This window comes from Neophocaena asiaeorientalis, unplaced genomic scaffold (genome assembly GCF_003031525.2).
Source record: "Neophocaena asiaeorientalis asiaeorientalis breed wild unplaced genomic scaffold, Neophocaena_asiaeorientalis_V1.1 scaffold267, whole genome shotgun sequence".
Lineage (NCBI taxonomy): Eukaryota > Metazoa > Chordata > Mammalia > Artiodactyla > Phocoenidae > Neophocaena > Neophocaena asiaeorientalis.
In genome coordinates this window covers 901,850-921,422 of record NW_020173204.1, presented here as the reverse complement: position 1 = coordinate 921,422, position 19,573 = coordinate 901,850, and the positions used below count along the sequence as shown (strand labels likewise).

Here is a 19,573-nt window from a genome sequence, read left to right as displayed (position 1 = left end):
GGAAAAGAGCATAGGGAGAACACGACAGATACTTTCAAAGTATGTGAAGAACTCACATAAGGAAGTTAGAGTCGCTTTGCGGTGTAAAGTCCAGAAGTCAGAGCAAAGGACAGATGGGAGGAAGCACTTCGCAGCGATGCTGACCGTCAAACGGGCAATGGACAGCCGCGCAGAGCGGGGACTCCCGTCCCGGGCGGTACCGAGGCTTCAAGTAAACCGGGGGGAGGGGAGTTTCAGAACCTGCAGCGCGTTGCCTCAGATGGGAAAGTCTCCTCTCCACCCCGGGCAACCGTCCCCGGGGTGCCCTGCCAACCAGGAGATGCTGTCGCCTTCGGCAGATGTCGCTTCCGACGACAGCGTGCTTAACACGTGTCTCTCCGTCACCCCCTTTCTCACTGAAAGCCAACGCCGCCCCTAAGCTTCTCGGTGAGGAGCCAGTTGCTCCTTCCGCATCTGCCCCGAGTCTGCGCTCCCGGGCCTTCCCCACACGGCCTGCCCTCATTCGGCTGCCCCGGGCCCCCGTGTGGCCCAACGGGCGGGGGTTCCCGGGCCCCGGCGGGGTCTCCCCTCGGGGCTGACTTTCTCTCGCCCCTTCTGGAATCCGGGGCTCCTTCCACCCCTCGAGCGGGACGCCCAAGGCCGGGCTGCCGGGACTCGGACCGGAGCCCCTGGCTGCCGAGGACAAAGCGCGGGCTTGGTCCTCTCGAGCCACCTCTTGAGCCGGACGCGGGCGAAGCCAAGGTGGGTGCGCGCCCGCGCGCTGCGGGGTCGAGCCGCGGGGGCTTCGGGTCGCTGAGGACCCGGAACGGGCGCAGAGGGCGGGTTCGTGTTTCACCTTGTGTGCCTGGGCTCCACAGTTACAGCGCTGAAGGTAGGGTTTCTGGGAGGAAAGTTTTCATAGAAAATAGGACATTAAGTTAGGCGAGCGAAGGGCCCGGAAGGTGGCTGGTGACAGCGATCGTGCAGCCGCCGGAGGGCGGCCCCCGCCGGTGCGCCGAGCGCGCCTGGAACCCGGCGCGGGGAGAGCCCGAGTTCAAGCCGTCGGGAGGGCTCTGCTCTAACCTGGCAGGTTAGCGGGACTCCAGCGGCTCCCGGGCTTGGGTGAGCAGTCCTCCGAGGCTTGCTTTCCTGGAGAATTCCTCCGATGTGGCATTTAGTAACCGGGCTTGAGGGCCTCAGACTGCAGATTCACTCGGAGCAGTTGGTCGAGCTGGAGATGCAACAGGATCTCCCATCACCATCACGCATGGCTTTTCAACTTAGCAAACGCTGCGTTTCTGAAATTTGGTCGTCAAGTACTGAAAAGTAAGGTGGATTTCCTTGTTGGTTTTTAAAATGCGATGTTTAACTCTTTGCCTAAAAAATGTTGCCAGGAGACTGTTGAGACTTTGGGATTTTCAAGTGTCGTATCGTGTTGGTGCCCGCTTCTCCCTTGATCTCCTGAAAGAGTATCTATTTACCTTAAAAGTTCAGAACTGACCTAAGGATGGAGAGTATGCTTAGAAGAGTTCTTAAATTCCTGAAGAAGTTTTATATTCCACAGAAGACTGGAAGTGTCGGTTCACACACTGGCAGTACCCCTGGCTGGAACTAGATTGCAGCACTTTATTTCACCTGACGGCAAGTGAAGGGCCAGGGGTGTGCAGTTGCCACCCTTGAGTGGACTTTATTGATTAGCATCTATCGAACGTGTGCAAATTAAATTGCCTTCCCGGTTTTATTTTGAAATACGCTGTAAGACTGAGTTTTGAAAAACCAAAATACTTTCGTGTTTAAGTTTTGGGAAAAAATTGAAATATTGGAATTTCAATTGTGGGATCAAGGGGGGGAAAAAACTATGGAGTAGAAACATATACATGAAAGTTCAGAAAAGAGCGCTCTATGTGCATTGTGAAATAATTTTCAACACAGATATTTACATTGGTGTAATTATTGCCCTGAGAAAGTCTTCCTATCCTCAAATGCCACAAAAATGTAACTTTAGACCCACTAACACTTCCTGTAATTTAAATGCCTTGGATTTCATGGTATCGATTCACTTTGTTTCCTCCAATGATTTATTCCAAGTATGACTTAGGAAGGCAACTCCTCCCTATTGCCTATGTTAACTCACTTTGGTTTACGGCAAGAAAGCGTGAAATAGGAGGTGAAATGAGCAGCCTGTCCTGATAAGCCTAGAGCCTGTGTGAGAGTTGCTGCCTGCTGGGTGGATCCTGAATGGATGGATGGGCCCGTGTGTGCCTGTGTTTACATCTGTGTGGCTAGAGGATAAAAGTTAATGTGTTTTTAGTTTTCAAAATTGTCTTCATTGGTGATGTAATGAGAGCTTCCCTTTGCCATGAGAATCTTTGTGCATTCTTGTTGGCTTTTCATATTTGACCGTCTCTTATATATTCTGTATGGTGAGTATGGGTTGATAACTCTGTATGCGGTATGGACGCTTTTCCACACGTGACGGCACCTCGTTCTAAGGCTCTGAGTTCCACAGACCACAAGGCAGTGTTACTCCCGCACCGAAGTGTTCCCCAGTGGTTGAGTAGCAGCCTGAGAGGGCATGTGTCATTAATGCCTGTGGCGAACTGCTGTGTCCTTGCCAGGAAGAGTCCAAGACACATGGTCCAAAGACTCCATGTCTCTCCCTAGTGGACAAGACTAGTCCCTCATTTGGACGTAAGCCCTGGACGGGAGCTGATTGTTAATTTTCTGTGCTTTACATAAACCCCAAGAAGAGATTAGAGGAAGGTTAATAGAAGATGCTAGATATACATAGTCCCCAATAAATGCAGATTCTTGGTAATTTACGCTTCAGAAGTGTTTTTTAATATTAAAATAAAATAGAAAACAGCTTACAGGGTGTGAACCAATGTTAGCCATACCCTTCTTCACCTCATCCCCAAAGCCATACAGAAAATTGGAGGTAAAATCACAAATGGAAGCCAGATCTCCTTGTTTCTAGACCTATATTTACTGTTATTAGGTTCCTCTTTCTAATTATTCATGGTTGTAGACTTACTAAAAACTTCTGAAGTGTTTTTCCCAAGGATGTTAGTGGAAGCAAGTCAACATCAGAAAAGTAAGGCAAGCAAAGTATTGCCTAATTATATAATTAAAATTAACCACACATGATGGGGATAAAAGAGGAAATATTTAAAATTATCATCAAACTAAAGAAACCTGCAAAACCTAGAAAAAGCACTAGATCACTGACTATAATCGTTTGCCAATGTGAGATTAAATAGTTTTTTTTTTTCCTTACCTGAGAACAACCAGTTCACTGTGGTTGGTTGGAGTTGAGTGTGGTTTTAAGAGAAAGGTTGGTTTATGATTAACAAAAGGAGGAGTTACTTCATTACTTCATATCATGAAATATGCTTTTATTCCAAAAGGTGGGTTGGACTGGGAGTTTAAATATCTAGATCCTTACAGGTTGTTAGAGTAATAAATGCAAGGAGAGCATATCTTACATTGCAAATGCCTTTGTTAATAAAGATTGAACTCAACAAAAGAAAGCTTAAAGATTTACAATCTTGTGTCAATTAAGTGAATGATCAAAAAGATCAGGGCTTCCCTGGTGGCGCAGTGATTGAGAGTCCGCCTGCCGATGCAGGGGACACGGGTTCGTGCCCCGGTCTGGGAAGATCCCACAGGCTGCGGAGCGCCTGGGCCCGTGAGCCATGGCCGCTGAGCCTGTGCGTCCGGAGCCTGTGCGCCGCAACAGTGGGAGGCCCGTGTACCGCAAGAAAAAAAAAAAAAGATCAAATATTATTACATAGACAAGTGTAACTATCTAATTTTCTGTATTACATAAATAACTTTAAATATCCCTAAATTTATAGTTTAAGTGCAAAAAAACTGATTAGCTTAGTATTAACACTAGTTGCTTTAATGAGAATAGCTATTTTCAGTTAACATAGTAAAAGTGCATATGGTTTATGGTGACTGTCACAAAAAAAACTTCCTAATGATGGCAACTATTTTGTAACATGCCTTATTTTCTTTCTCATCATTTATAATTCTGCACACTTTTGTATTTGTTTTATTTTTTTATTTACTGTTTCAAAGTAATCAGTGGCAGTGTTTCTCAAACTACCATCTTTGTGCTAACTGCATCTGAACTCCCTACGGGTCTTTAATTTTTTATTTTTTCCTTACCTGAGAACAGGCAGTCCCTGGACTTGGGTCTAGGAACATACATTTTTAACTAGCATCCTAAGTCATTCTCATACACAGTGACAGTCTTACACTCAGTATCTCTGGTGTGTAACAATGACTAATTTCATTGGTTTTATCATATTCATTACATAGTTTTTGTGTTTGCAGGGTAATCTGTTAGGGATGGGGCATCTTAAAAGACAGAAGCCATTTTCCTCTCTTCAAGGAGCTTGCAACTCAGGTAGGAAAAATAAAGCCTGAAGCGCAAAAATACTGTGAGTTATTGGAAGAAGAGTACCAAAGCATTGTCTGTGTCCTCAGGTTTGGGCAAGAGAGTCATCCATGTGGCCTAGTTGGTCTGGGTGCCTTGACTTAGGGCAGAACTTGAGCTGTAACTTGGATAGGAATTTCCAGCAGATGACTACATCAAACATCCCTTTCAGGTCTTGGATGGAGTGAGGAAGTGAGAGCGCAAGTAGAAGTGTTTGATGGCAGCCGAGGGGTTATATAGAGTAACAGTGAAGACTCTTAAATAAGAATAAGCTTTCAAGGTGGATGGAGATCACAGTGTATATGGCCTGAATCAGTTTAAGGAATTTGAATGCTCTGAGTCTTGCTGTGAGTCTTGGAGGGTTATTCATGATTTAAGCACCTGAAAGACATAGGTAGTAAGAAGGCTATTGGAAATCATTTATGGGATTGATTAGAGGTCCGACAGACTTCTGCTGGGGGCCTGATCTAGTTGAGAGGCAGCAGTAATAGTCTAGAAGGGAAGTGACAAATAGAGCAGAGTGAGGACAGTGGAGACAGAAGAAGGAGATGTTACAGAGGAAGAACCCATAGATCTGGTGACTGATTAATATGAAAAGTGAGGGAGTGGGAGACATTAACCTTGGCATCAGTATTTTAACCATAGGAAAACGTTGGTCCTACTTGTAGGACTACAGCACTTCAGAGAATAGAAGAGGCTGGTTTTCATTGATGTATGCTGGAAGCTGAAGGCATTATTCCGTAAGTCACTTAAGATTTCACTAGACCTAAGACTCTTTGGAGAAGTAAAATAAGCTTTACAAATTTACATCCCATAAAAGGAAAATAACTGTCTAGCATCAATAGGACTTAAACTTTCAAGAACTGTGTGAGCTCTTGACAAGTATTATTACAATCCTGAAAGGAAAATTACCAGTGTGCATATCCTATTACCCTGCGTTAGAAATGAGAAGGTAAATTTTATTCAAATAAAATAGGCCATAAATGTGGCTGTAATTTTTAATCATTTACTTGCAGCCTGCTCGGTGCTGCTTCTTTTTTTTTTTTTTTTTTTTTTTTGCGGTACGCGGGCCTCTCACTGCTGTGGCCCCTCCCGTTGCGGAGCACAGGCTCCGGACGCACAGGCTCAGCGGCCATGGCTCACGGGCCCAGCCGCTCCGCGGCATTGTGGGATCCTCCCGGACCGGGGCACGATCCCGCGTCCCCTGCATCGGCAGGCGGACTCTCAACCACTGCGCCACTAGGGAAGCCCTCGGTGCTGCTTCTTGCTTCATGATATTTCTCTGATGTACTTCAGATACCCATACTTTTTCGCAGTAACCAACCATCAGTCTTTAGAAACGAAGTTCAGTATTAGGGACATGTGAAATGTTTGTGAAAATGGAAACCTTTGAACCCTCTTCCTCTCTTTACCTCACTCTGCATCAATTCATGTTAGAGGCTCTGAGTCTGACATAATTAGGTTATAACTGTAATGTCCTGAGTATCTGTAAGTTAATTTCATTTTGTTTTTCACTACATCCCCCGGAGATGGATGTTATTATATTTTATTAAAGATGACGAATCTAAGACTCAAGTGACTCAACCAGGAGCAAGAATAGAGCTTTTTTCTTTTTGAAAAACTTTTGCAGCATGTATTTTAGAAAAGCGTGGTAATGGGTTTGAGCCTTTGGGCGTTGCTAAAGACCCACTGTCCATACTGCCTTCCTCCTTCCTGTAAGCTGTAGCAGTGTGCAAGGGGGCAGAGAGAAGTATTGCTGTACAGCGAGGACCCCCTCATTACTTTTATTTCGGCCACATTCCCCACAATGGAACAATCTGAAAGAAACCCGGACTTTCTTCCAGGGTTCACCATATGGTGCCCTCTGATTAAAGATGGATCATAACTGGCCTAATCCATAGTACTGTTGTAAGAATGGCTGCAGAACTGGAGGCCTAAGCAGGCCTCCTGACGATAATTGAACAGTTTTTCTAAGTTGCACTAATATAACTTCTGTGAAACATTGTGATCTTACTATGTCAAGTGACCTCTCAGGATTAATTGGATTTGGAAAGAACAGACTTTAGTTGCAGAGGCATGATACTTCCTCCAACGTCTAAACATTACCTTGTCCCCCCTTTCACCTGTTACATCATTCCTGGCGGATAAAAGCATTCTCTAAGTACTACACAGGCCTACTTTTTGTTGCAAAACACATATTTGTCACTTCCCATTTGTACAAGTTGTGAATTACGGTATCATTAATTTTTCACATTAGAAATATTCGCGTAGCAGAGAACTTTAAACAATAAGAGGTAATAGTTCATTTGATTTATAATGTAACGCTAAAGTTTACTGTACATAGTTTAGATCTGTCAGTGTAATCGTTTCTTCTGAAATTTACTCAGGCAGATCTTTCAGGTGCTTCCAGCCCTCAACTGAGTTACTGTTTTTTCAGAGTTCCTAGTTTAACTGTTGGAGAGAGAAGAAGTTGTGTTGATTTAATTCTCTTTATTGGGCATCCATCATAGACTCAAATAGGCGCCTTAAATTGAAATACCTTTTGCCGGTGGATTCTTACCCTTTCCTGGTACTGATAGCACCCTAGTAGCTTTCAGATGTTAGAAGGGATTCCTGATGATTCCTTTTCTGCAATTCTGAAACCCCAAACCTCATTTTCGTAAATTGTTTGGTGCTATACCTTGATCTGATCTGACATAAAGCTATTTATAGTCTTTATTTATCCTCTAAGTTTGAATATATCTAAACTTCATTGAAGAAATAGTGATGTATTTATGAGATGCTGCCATAGACCTTGCTGGGGGTTGGGAGAGAATTAAAATGTATATGGACTGGGTTTCTTGAAAATTCTGGGATCTGAAGTTCATGCAATCCCCAGGGCTTATGGTAAGGGATTGGACTGGAGAGCTGTTCTTTTCCAAAGGGCTTCCTTCCTCAGTCACCTGTTGCCTGAGTGACAGCCTGGAAGGGAAATTGAAGGACTCAAGAAGGAGGCCCTGTGGACACCCCTACCTCCATTTTACCCATTAGAACAAGGTTTATGTACTTTTCACTCCAGATTCTCATAGTTAAATCTACTTCGATTCAGGGGCATTTTAGTTAATTCTCACTAGCGGCAGCTTCAGTTCTAAGCAGGAAATTACAATGCAGTGAGTGATACAGAAAAATGTAGAGTGAGTGATTCCTGTCTATGACAGGAATCAAGAAACTTACTCATTAAAAATACCAGAAATGAATTAAACGCAGACAGTATAAGGGATTTTTTTTGTAAGAGTCTGCCGCTTTACCAGAAGTCGTTGGCTAGGCTTCTGGGGTATGCATGGGCAGTCATGGGAAAGGTGGGGTGATGTTGAGTCAGCTGTGAAAAACGGGTAGATGCTGGTTACGGAAGGGAGGGAGGGAGGGGTATTTCAGATATTGGAGTGTGAGAGCAGAGTACAGAGGCTAGTAATGCCACTGCGGTCAGGGAGTTTTTGGGCAACTGGGAGCAGACCCCTTTGGCTGGAGAGCCCAGAGCTTCGAGGGAAACAGAAGGGAATATTGTATTATGTGTTAGCGATTTTATTTTTAAAGGCACTTGCCATTTATTCAATGTTCTAAAGAAATAAGGTTATCTTCATAAGTGAATTTTCTGGACTCCCAAAAAGTTAGCAGTTTTAAGTATAAAAACTCAAAGTTATCGCATTGATTAAAGTGTACTATACATAACTTCATTTTAATGACTCAGCTATAATGAAAACAAGAATTACTGCATTCCTCCATTGCCCTTCTTGCGACCATTATTTACCACCTCTGCTATGCAGTCACTTCTGCATGTTTTTAAAATTTATGTTTATTCTTCTCTCTTTTGCCTCCTTTCCCCCAAGGCTTCTCCTATACTTCTGTTCTTTGATGCTTGGGAGGTGTTTTTGTTTTTTATAGCTATGACCCCACCATTAAAGAATTTTATTTCAGCCTCTGGTGGTCTCACCAACTACTTCAAGAATAGCATTTGAAATGGGATTTGGTTGTATGTACCAAGAATCTAACTTCGGTGTCTTAAGCAAATTTGAGTTTATTTTTCATGCCAGTGGAGTTAAGGGCTGGTGCCATGTGAAACTCTATTTGGCTATCAATGTCCCAGACTCTCCCACATATTCTCCCCCAAAGTTGCAATAAGACTAATTCCTCTACAGCATTATGTCTGATTTCAAGGAAGGAGGAATTAGGAGACAGGAATCTGGTGCCTTGAAAGGAAAGCAAAGGCTTTCTTGAAATCTGTAGTAGATTTGCACTTATTCTTATTGGACAAAACTGTCTTTTGGCCATCCCTAGCTGCAAGAGAAGCTGAGAAATAAAGCACAGGCAACTTCGAACAAGATTGGAGCTCCCTTTATAAGGAAGAAAAGGAGAATGGATTTTGAGTAGCCTGTGTTTGGTTTGTAACATTGTATCAATATGGTTTCTAATTTTGTTTTCTTTTTCCCACAGATTTCTCACTTTTTTCTCATGCTTGCAAACTTAGTGCCTTCCTTGTATACTCATGTGAAAGATTAATGTTATTGAAGGATTAAATTTTAAGTTATATGAATGTTATTATGTAAGACCTTTTGACTGTTCAAAAGATTTCAAGTTTAGTCTGGAGAGAGAGTTCTTACCTGAAACATTTGTAGAAAATGAGAATTTAAACTTACTAATTTTGTTGTGTCAAAAGTAGGTGTAGTAACAGAAGGGGAAAACTTGGGAAAGCTAGTACCCTTGAAAGATATTCAAGTTATGTAGATTTCTGTGTAAGAAAAATCAATACCAAATCAAGCAAATATAACATTTTTAATTTAAATGTTTTTAATATTGGTGTTGGTTTTCCTTTTACTTTGTATTTTGTGTGAGGTTGGAAAGAGAAAATTTTCTGATTTTACTTGATTTCTTTCTAATGGATTCATCTCCCTTGCTTCATGCCTAACTGTAATAGGACTTTCTTCAGCCAACATGCTCATTTTTTCCTCTCACTGAGCTATAACTTTTGTGAGACCAATTTGGTGTTTGTGGAGACTTCCAGTGTCTGTGTGGAAAGTGAGGGACAACTATTGTCAGATCACAGGCTACTCTGATAACAGATAATCTGATAACAGATAATGACCTTACTGTGTTGATTTTCAGATCACCAGCTTGTGAGAATGGCAAAAAAGGTACGCATAAGAGGGAGATGGATGATTAAAATTTCTTCACACTACCAATAAAACACCAGGTACAGATTCAGCTGGGTTGTCCTCACAAAGGAAAAGCAGGGGTTACTTCTCCCAGGTGGAGTGTCCACGGTCTTACTACCAGATACAAGAATCTTCACGTGTGTTCTGTGGTTTCTGCCTGCACCTCTTCATGTGTCTTATACATTTACTGAGAAGGAAAATGGGAAACGGAAGCTCATAAGCATGTATTCAGTGCATGTCTGATGCTCATGGAGCCCTTGGGCACAGTTCTCTGTTATTTCTTCATTACCTTTAATATTTTGCCATATTGATTTTGTTATTCAAATTTGTAAACCTATGTGTTAAACACATTTTTTTTTTTCCAGTGAGCAGACCATGTATCAAATGTAATGGGAATTTGACATGAAAAGACATTTCGAACAGAGAAGGAAACGACTGTTATGAGTGTTTGAAGTTCAAGTATTTACCTTGTTTAATTTCCATAGATCATCACCTGATACACTAATAAGATTGGGCCAGTTTATGTTATCTTAAACTTTTCCCCCTGCAACTGGATTATTTATCCTTAATGGTTTGAATTATTCTTCCTAATCTGCCTTAGGGACAATTTTCATACGTGCTGATGTTTCAAAGTAGTCTCCATTAGAATTTAATTATTTGATGCCAAGCGCTGATTCTTTTTTTTTTTAAGTGCATTTTCTTGAGAAAAGTTAAGTTTTGCACATTCATTGGTGATTTGTACTTTATGTGAATGAATGATGAGAGTGTGTTAGGGCAGAGGGAGAGAAGGAATGGGTATGTACCTAGAGGTCACGTCACAATTGGCTACTCTGAGGGTGGAGGGGAGGCAGAGGAGAAGGTGCTCGTCATTCAGAAAAGCCAGACCTTCGTGTGTGACAGCTGCCGTGGAATTCTCGTAACGTTTATTGAGCTCTTTATCCTGATCACTTCAAACCAGCTTGGCAGGGCATCTGTTGCTCAAATAGGAGCTCAGCTATTTTTCAGGGGCAGTGGTCCAGAGGACACGATAATAGAAATACATAATTTCAAAGTTGAGTATATGTTAGATACTACTTTTATTCTCTGTTTGGCAAGTCTGTATTGAGAATTTATTCCACTCTGCTTCCTCAGGGAGATAGCCTATTCAGGTCACTGGAAATAACATGTCAGGTTTGATAAGAGACTTCATATGTAGCCAACTAAACCTGCTAAATATATTTAGAAAATCATTCTAGTGACTAATATCTTAAAGTGTTTCCACAATAACAATGTTGGTAATGTTAGGATTTACCCTTTTGCATTGGAAATGACTTGTCAAGTCTTCAAAGAGACTTTATGAGCAGCCAAATATACTTGCTAAGTATATTTAGAAAGACTTTTACTAATATAAAGTTTTTTTTAACATAGCCTCTTAATTTTAAGCAATAATACTGATTGAAATCATTAGGTAGCTGGGAAGAGAAGTTAACTTGGTTTTTATTCGTTTAACATTTCTAAATATTTTCAGTTTAATGGGAAAAGAGGAATAAGATCCATCTACAATTGGAAGTTTCAATATGTAGGGTTACCAGGAAATAGGATTTTCAGGGAATACAGGGGCCCGGATTTGATTCCCAGATAATTCAAGTATGCCTTCTTTAAATATTCTATTTTATTTTGTTTTTAGAGTGCATAGGGTAGTGGAAACAGCATGGACTTTGAGGGAACTCTATTTGAATTTAGCACTGCACTTAGGAGGTGTATGATCTTAACACTTCTGAGTCAGTTTCTCAACTATAAACTGGGGCAAAGAGTGTGTACCGTACAGCATTGTAAACTCACGTGAAACGCTGTCTCACAAGTTAGCTACTGGTAAACATGAGTTCTCCGTCGAGGGCCTGTCAAAACCATTCAGTGCATCAGTGGGATTCCCCACTCCTGCCTTCAGAGTCCCTACCTGAGGTTCTGTGATTCAAGGTCCACAGATGGAATAAAGTTCACCTAAATATCCATTTATTAACGTAGTATCTGCTAGCTCAATACATTTTAATAACATATGAATAACACATTGCTCTTTTCAGCATAGCTGTGACCTCCCCATTGCCAAAGCCCGTGTACGACGGTTAGAACTCCTTGTTCTGTGCTCTTTTATGCAGTGGTCAGTCAGGTGTGGCCACAAGAGAGGCTCAAGAAAGCAAAGTCTTATCGTACCCGGAGGAACGGGTCGCCAGGGGAGGTTTTGGTGAAGAGGCAGAAGGCAAGAGCGAGGGGGAAAGCTGAGACTACATACAGCCTCCCTTGCGGTTTCCCAGGGAAAGACGAGGCAGGGCAGCTTGGACAGTTAGGAATTGGGGAGTTTGAATAATTTCAGTGGCACTAAGCTAGAGGGGCGGTCCCTCGTTGCCTGGTACCTGGCCCTGGGATGGTTAAGGCAGAGGAACACTGCTTCCTGGAGTGTTTGGGCCAGAAGAGAAGGCCAGGCTCTGGATGGGTTAGTTTGTCTATCAAAGGCATGCTCCCAGCTGAGCGCTTCTAAGAACTGGCCAGCCTCAGAGCGGCAGTCTTTCCCCAACCAGAAAGGTGTTTAAATTTTCAGTTGTCAAAACATCAGAATATGCAGAAAATTTTAAATGTATACAGTGTGTCCTATTACTTGACTTGGCAACATTCGCAGTAGTTGATCTCTCCTTTTCTTGATACGCTGTCTATCTTGGTTTTCTTTGACTCAGTGGTTCTTTCTCCTCCACTGCTGGCTGTTCTTCTTCCAGAATTTTTAATACTGAAGTGCCCAGGGATTCCCCCCCGTGTCCTCTGTTCTTACAACCACTCACTCCCTTGGTGGTGTAACCCAGTCCTATGGTTGTAAATAGCCCCCAAATTGGGTCTTCAGTCCAGATCTCTCTTCTGAAGTTTAGAAGATATAACCAATTCACTCTTGCACTTCCTGTTTGGCATTTCCACACTTCTGATCTCCTCCACCCCTGGTCAGATTTGCTCTTTCCACAGCCTGCCCTAACTCAGTTAGGGTGACAAATTTCCTTAATTTGGTCAAGTCCCAATCCGTGGAGTCATCCTTGGCTTACTTCTTTCCTACCTCATATCCAAATTCATCAGGGAATCCAGTCCTGGTGGCTAAGCCTTCAAAGGATATGCAGAATCGAACCACTTCTGCACGTGGCTTCTGCCACTTCTCTCACCTGAGCCACCATTGTCTCTCAGCTGGATCACAGCACGGTCTGCCCACTAGTCCCACTGGGTCTACACTCAGCCACCTCGTGGAGTATTCTCAACAGAGCAGACACACTAACGCTTTTACACTGTAAGTCACATTACATCCGTCTCTTATTTAAGGCCTTAGAATAGCTCCCTATTTTACACAAACTAAAAGCCAAAATCTCTGCAAAGGAATAGCAGTCAGGGTCCTGCAAATGTTTTAGTTGAAAAGAACTTAATGAGTGGTCTGTTTTATAGAACTGTAGGTGTTTATGAAGCACCCAGAGACCAGCAGTGGCGGGAAGTCCTAACCATTCTATTCTTGCAGGGCCAGGATGAAGGGAATGGTGTAATCAACCCTGGAAATTGCGGGGCACCATGGCAGAGGGGCTGCCCAACAGGCTCTGGAACCATGGAACGCACACACTTGCGTGTCTACGGCGAGGCAGGCAGGAAGTGAGGGGAATATATATCCCAACCTATTTTTTGTTCACATCCTAGTCAAACACTCGGTTTTGTTATTAGCCTTTTCCATTTTAGTGGTTCTGGTGGTTCCATAATGATATTTCATTGTGGTTTTGTTTTGCCTTTCCAGAGTGACTAATGAGACTGGAGATCTGCTTATAAGTTTTTTGCCCGTTTGAATATTCTTTTCTCAAATGCCTGTTTAAGTATTTTGCTCATTTTTCTCTTTGGCTATATATCTTTTTTAAATTGATTTTTTAGAATTTCTTTACATGATTTGGACCCCAGGTTTTTGTAAGATACATACGTTACACATATCTTCTTCCATCTCCTACTGGCCTTGTTTTTATTTTTTCGTTTTTATTTTTTTCTTTTTTTAATGACTGGAACTTTTAAATTTTAATGTAGAGTGAGTGGTTCCCTCTTTTTCCTTAATGTAGAGTGGTGTTTCTTCTTTTTCCTTTATGGCTTTTCATATCTTGTTTAAGAAATCTTTGTCTATTCAGTGTCATGATGATAGTCTTATAGAAGCTTTATTGCTTTACCTTTCATGTTTAGATTTATAATCAACCTGGAATTGATATTTGTATAGGGAGGAGAGTATGAATCAAGATTAACTGTTTCCACTTAGATGTCTAAGTATCTCAGTGTCTTTCCCACTGCTCTGCAGTGTTATTCTTGCCATCAATGATCTCTCTATACGTATACCATTTTTTTCTGGACTCCCTGTTTTATATTTCACTCTGCTGTCTTGCATCAGCATCACACTGTCCTAAATTCTGTAGTTTCATAGAAAAACTTGATACATGGCACAAATACTTCTGATTTGTCCTTTAATATTGCCTTGACAGTATATGGTGGGATTATTGCATTGAATCTAAAGATTGATTTGGGGAAAACTGGCATGCTAGCAATATTGAGCCACCTTTTAGGTCTTTTAAAATTTCTCTCAAATAATATTAAAACTTTTTAAGTTTTTCCTTTTGCATAGAGGCCTTGCACATCTTCCTTGTTGGTACCTAGGTATTTGACATTTCTGAAGCTATTGGAAAGGGATTTGTTTTTGTATTTTATTGTCTGTTTTTCTGGGTCAAGTATTCTAGGTTGGCATTTATTTTCTTTCCATACTCTAAAGATTTTTTCCATCATCTTCTGACCAATCTTATTATCACTTCTTTGAACAAGAAATGGTTTTCATTGTTGGCTTTTAAGGTTTTCTGTCTTGGATTTAAGTAGTTCTGTTACACTTTTAGGTGTAGCTTCCTTTGTATTTAATCTGCTCGGAGTTCATAGCAGTTCTTGATTTTATAGCTTGGGTTTTTTTTTATTATTTTGAAAAATTCCAGACTATTATTTCTTCAAATATTTCTTCTGCCCTGCAGTCTCTATCCTTCAGTTGAATGTATGTTAGCACTCTCCACTGTCCCCTCTGTGTCTCTGTGTCACTTTTCTGTGTTGTCTATGTCTGTTATGCTTTTTCTCTAGTTTTCTCTGGATGTTTTCTACCGATTTACATTCCAGTTCACTAGTCCTCTCTTTTGCCCTAATACTATCAATCCAATCTGTTGAGATCTATTTTTAGTTATTATATTTTGCAGTTCTCAAATTTCAATTTTTTTTAATAAATTCAGTTTCTTTGCAAACATTCTTCATCTTGCCTTCCATTTTCTTAAACATACTAGTCACTGTGTTTTACAATACCTGTTTCAATATCTGGCTCATCTGTGGTTTTATTTGTATTGTCTATTTTTTCTAGGATTTTTTTCCTCTTAGTCTTATTTGTAAGTATAGTTGAAATTTTTTATTGAGTGTCTCACATTGTCTATGAAAAATTATAACTGTCAGAATTATGCTGTTTGGGTTTTTTGTTTGTTTGATTTTCCAGAGAGGGTTTCCGGTATCCTCTGGTAGTCAGGTAAACTGGGGACAGATCTCTCCAATTCAGTCAGAGCGTGACACGGCTGGAGGCTTGTCTCCAGTCTTTGTGAAGGTCATTCTGCTCTGGTTTACCCACGTTGCTAGGGAGTTGTCATTCAGAAGAACCATTTGAGAGCTTATGGGTTTATGCAGTCCTTCCTTGGCAGGTCCTGAACTCCGATTTTGGTTTTCTCAGCACGGTAATACTGCTGAAAACATCCTTGTGCTTTGCAGATTTTTGTATGGTTACTTTGCTTCTTGCCCTGGGCGCTTCAAACATTAAGCCAAGTGCCTCAAGAGGAAAACCATAAGTGTCAGACTTGTGTCTCTTGTGTTACCTTCTCTCCAGGATCTGAGCCCCTCAAATCCTGACTCCTGCAGCCTCAAACTTTAGTGTTTTACCTGTCCATCCAGAGTAGAAAGTGTGCCAGACAGAAAGAATGCCAGAAGCCTCACCTTTTTCTTTTACCTCTTTGACCTTCTCCTGGACTCTCAGCCTCTTTCCCATCCATGGACTGGCGTATTACCTGAGGGAAAAAGTAGCCCTCAAAATGTCAGTTCACCTCTCTGAGTTTTTTTTTTCCTACCCAGGATCTCGGCCACTGAAGCCTGGGATGCCTCTACAGTTTTGCCTTCAAGTAGGTGTTGGCTGTTTTAAATTTTATCTCCTGTTTTCTAATTCTCAGCGGGAGCATTGTTTTGTCACAAGCTGCTCCATCATGGTTAGAAGTGGAATTCACTAAATGAGCCATCCGAGTCATTATCGTGAGGTTAGCATGGCTTAGTGACGGAGGGAACAAAGCTTCTGGATAGGCTCATGGGTTAAATTCCACTTACTGTGTTTGAGATGCTTACCCACTGGAAGTTCAGTTTTATCATCTGTAATCAGAAAATCAGACTTTTTTCATAAGATTTTTGTGAGGATTAATGGGAAAAAATGCACATAAAGAATTTGTTGCCCGGGGTGAGTACGACTTGAGTGCTTATGTAATCTCTGATTTCCCTCTTTCACTTCATTTTTGGCTTCCTAAAAATGCTTACTTTCTTATTAGATCTTCACTATATATGGAGACACATACACACACACACATGCACACACATACATGTATATGTATATATGTGTGTGTAGATAGGTAGATAGAAAGATAAATAGATGAATGGATGCACTTTATCAGAAAGAATCTGTTCTACCAAACTGTCAGAAACATAAGTAACTAATTTATAAGAGATTTTAGGATTGTCCTTAAGACCTGCTGACTCGAGGACTCATGTTCTGAGTCTGCCTCTCACCTCAGCTCTGCGCAGCCGTGAGCAATTGAATCATAGATACAGGGTGAAATAGAAGATTTTCTCTCCTCTCTGCGCGTGGCTGGCCCAAAGGCATGGCACAGTGCTTAGTCATAGTGATTAAATTTATGCTACCTAAGGCTAATAAACAGGTCAGAGACAGCTGGGTCTACCTGTCACTTTCTAAACTTTCTCTGCCTCTGACCAGATTTTCTTCTCAGACAATGATTTCTTCCAATTCGGAATGAGTTCTAGTACTCTCTGTCATCTCATTTTATATTCTATGTCCTTCTTTCTCCCCTTGGATCTCTCCCTCTGCCTATGAGGAGCCTGTATGCACTTTGTCTTATTTTTGTGTCCCATAAGATATAAGTAACATAAGTGCTAAGTATATGTTTATTTTTCTGGTGTTACATGGGCTGTATATAATGTGCATGGGGGAGCAGATTGACCAAGGCAAAGAGTGTACACACACACACACACACACACACACATAGAGTAATTCATTATTGTCCTTGAGGCAATATTCAACAGTAGAAATCCTATAATCTTCATAAATCTGTGACAGTTTTGGGGGGATTTATTTGTTTTTTAGTTAGCACCTACAAAAACTGTATATTTGTTCTTCTGAAAACTCACATGTGCATATGTCACTAAACAGTTTATATCAGCTTTTCTTATATTCACAGATATTAGGTTAAAGATACTTATATTAGAATGCCCACTGATATTTGAGGGAAAAGATTTAGCAAGAAGAGGTAAATATATTTGTTTATCAATTGTATTATTTAATATTCTAGCAAACTTAGGACAATTCCATAGAAGATCAGTAATCATAACACTTTTTAGTTTGTTTTTGATTGTCATTTGCTTTTATTAGATCAATAGCAGGAATCTACAGAATATTTTCACCTTAGGGAACAAATCACTTTAAATTCCTAGGATCCCTGACCTTGCTCTTTGGGCTGGGCTTGCAGGGTTCCAGACTTCTTTATACTGACCTTGAGTGATTTTACCATGTGCAAACCACTGGTGCTGGTACTGTGAGTAATAATAAGCTTAAATGACATCTTAAACAAGATTGATGCTGCTTGGAGCTGCCTCAATGTGGTGTTTGTTCAATTATTTAAAATATAATTCTTTGTTTTGGAATCAGCAGATTATTAATGAATGGCATGTTTCTGGGGAATAAATAGGACTTTTTGAAGGCCCATGCATGGGGAAAAAAATGGCCAGAGAAAGGGCTCTTTCTTTCATTCCATGTTTCACACAGAATCTTTAGGTTATATGAGAAAACTTCTGGAATAAACTTGTGAAGCGTTGGATAAGAAAAGGAAACAGTAAAAGTTTGTTACAAAGTGGAATTCTTGTTACATCTCCTTGGTACCTGCTACTCTGGGGACCCTTTAGTCTGTTGGCTTATAAATGTTTATTAAAAATGTATAGACAGTATAGCCTAAAAACATAAGACATTTTAGCTAGACATAATTAAGTCAGATTAATCCTGCGAAGCACTGAAAGATGGTTTTGCCTGGAGACATTTTTTATTCTTTGGCAGTAACTGTTAGAGAAAAGCCCATTGCATAGTAACATAATTGAAATGTCTGCATACAATTCAATTAAAAATAGCTTTTATTTTAAATTATTTTCCTAAATATAGAAAAAATATAAGGGTCTTATATATATTATATATTATTAAAAAATATATTAAAATAATTATCTGTAACATTACCATCAGAACCTGCCATGCTTTGCTCTATATATTCTCAAACTATATTCAGAGAAAATAAAGTCATGCTTAAAATATTATTTTATAGCCCACTTTTAAAGTATAATATTCACTATTATTCATATCCTGAACTATTCCTTAAGAATTTTAATGACTGCATTTCTACTTATGTTTTGTATCCTTCTTGCTGTTAACTATTTTCATTTTTCTCTGTAAATTTATTTCTTTACATATTTTCTCTAGTAATTGGAGAGGTGTGCCTTCTTCAGTGATATTCCTGTTTACCTTTTAAGTTTTAAAAAATACCTTAATCTGTTTTACTCTGACAATACCAGTAGTAAAATTTATTTCTCTGGCAAAGAGATATAAAACATTTGCTGCATCCATCCTCTCCAAAAAGCATGTCTAGTTTTGGTGATGTAATTGGAGAATCAAGACATATTATTTTAATATCTTATTATATTTTACATTTATCTCTTCTTCATGGAAAATTGAATAAGGGTTTACAACCACATTGCACATGTATTTCATGCACATGTAATTTACAGACATGCAACCCCATATAATTTACATTCACATGTAATTTACATGTCGGTGCTTTTTACAACCATATTGTACATGTATTTACAACTACCTTGAGATGTATGTAAACCCAGATCCCTGTGAAATGATTTCCAAGGTCACTATCAGTTATTTTATAATGTAAGTTCTTTATTTTGATTTAGTTTTGAGTCAGCTGAATGATGTCTTTTAAACAAATGCTAGGAAAAAGTGTGGGAGTCTATGGATTGTATTCCTTATACATATGAGGATATCATTTCGTTCTGCTTTATTCACACATTAATGGCAAAATACTAGGCAGTAGAATTCATAGCACACAGCATCCCCTACTTCATCCACCTCCCTACCCCCAACTACAAGAACAAACTCTATAAACATTCTTTAATTGCTCTTTGGCATTTATGTTAGGGAAGAGAAATATAAGATATCAATAGAATTTTACCTGTGTAATTATTCTATTTCCAGGTTTGGGGGGATTCTTTTTATTTATTTTTATTTGTTTACATGTTACAGAAAACTTTTCTTATCCTTAGAGTTTAAATATTTCATTGGGATGTGTCTACATATTATTCAGTTTTCACAAATTGTGACTGGTGCTCAGACTGGTAATAAGTGAGCATTCTGCCACAAAGCTTTCATGCATTTGGAGCTATTGTTGATGATACCATTATTTTCTTTAATATTAGTCCCTCAGATGATGCTTCTTCTCTAGCTCCTCTTCTTTTCTGTGGAATTCCAATTTCCTGTATTGATTCTCCTGGAATTGTTTTGAAATTTTATAATTTTTCTTGTTTTTATAATTTTACCACT

General features: G+C 40.2%; 1 protein-coding gene across 1 annotated transcript in view; it reads left to right on the top strand.

The window, feature by feature from the left end:
• The first annotated feature begins 723 nt into the window (after positions 1-723).
• The window catches only part of VEGFC (vascular endothelial growth factor C), a 77,591-nt gene continuing 58,741 nt past the window's right edge, over positions 724-19,573 (top strand). Inside the window, exon 1 of the mRNA XM_024744956.1 lies at positions 724-741. The gene's annotated coding sequence lies outside the window, so the exon portion shown is untranslated. The remainder of the gene's footprint in view (positions 742-19,573) is intronic.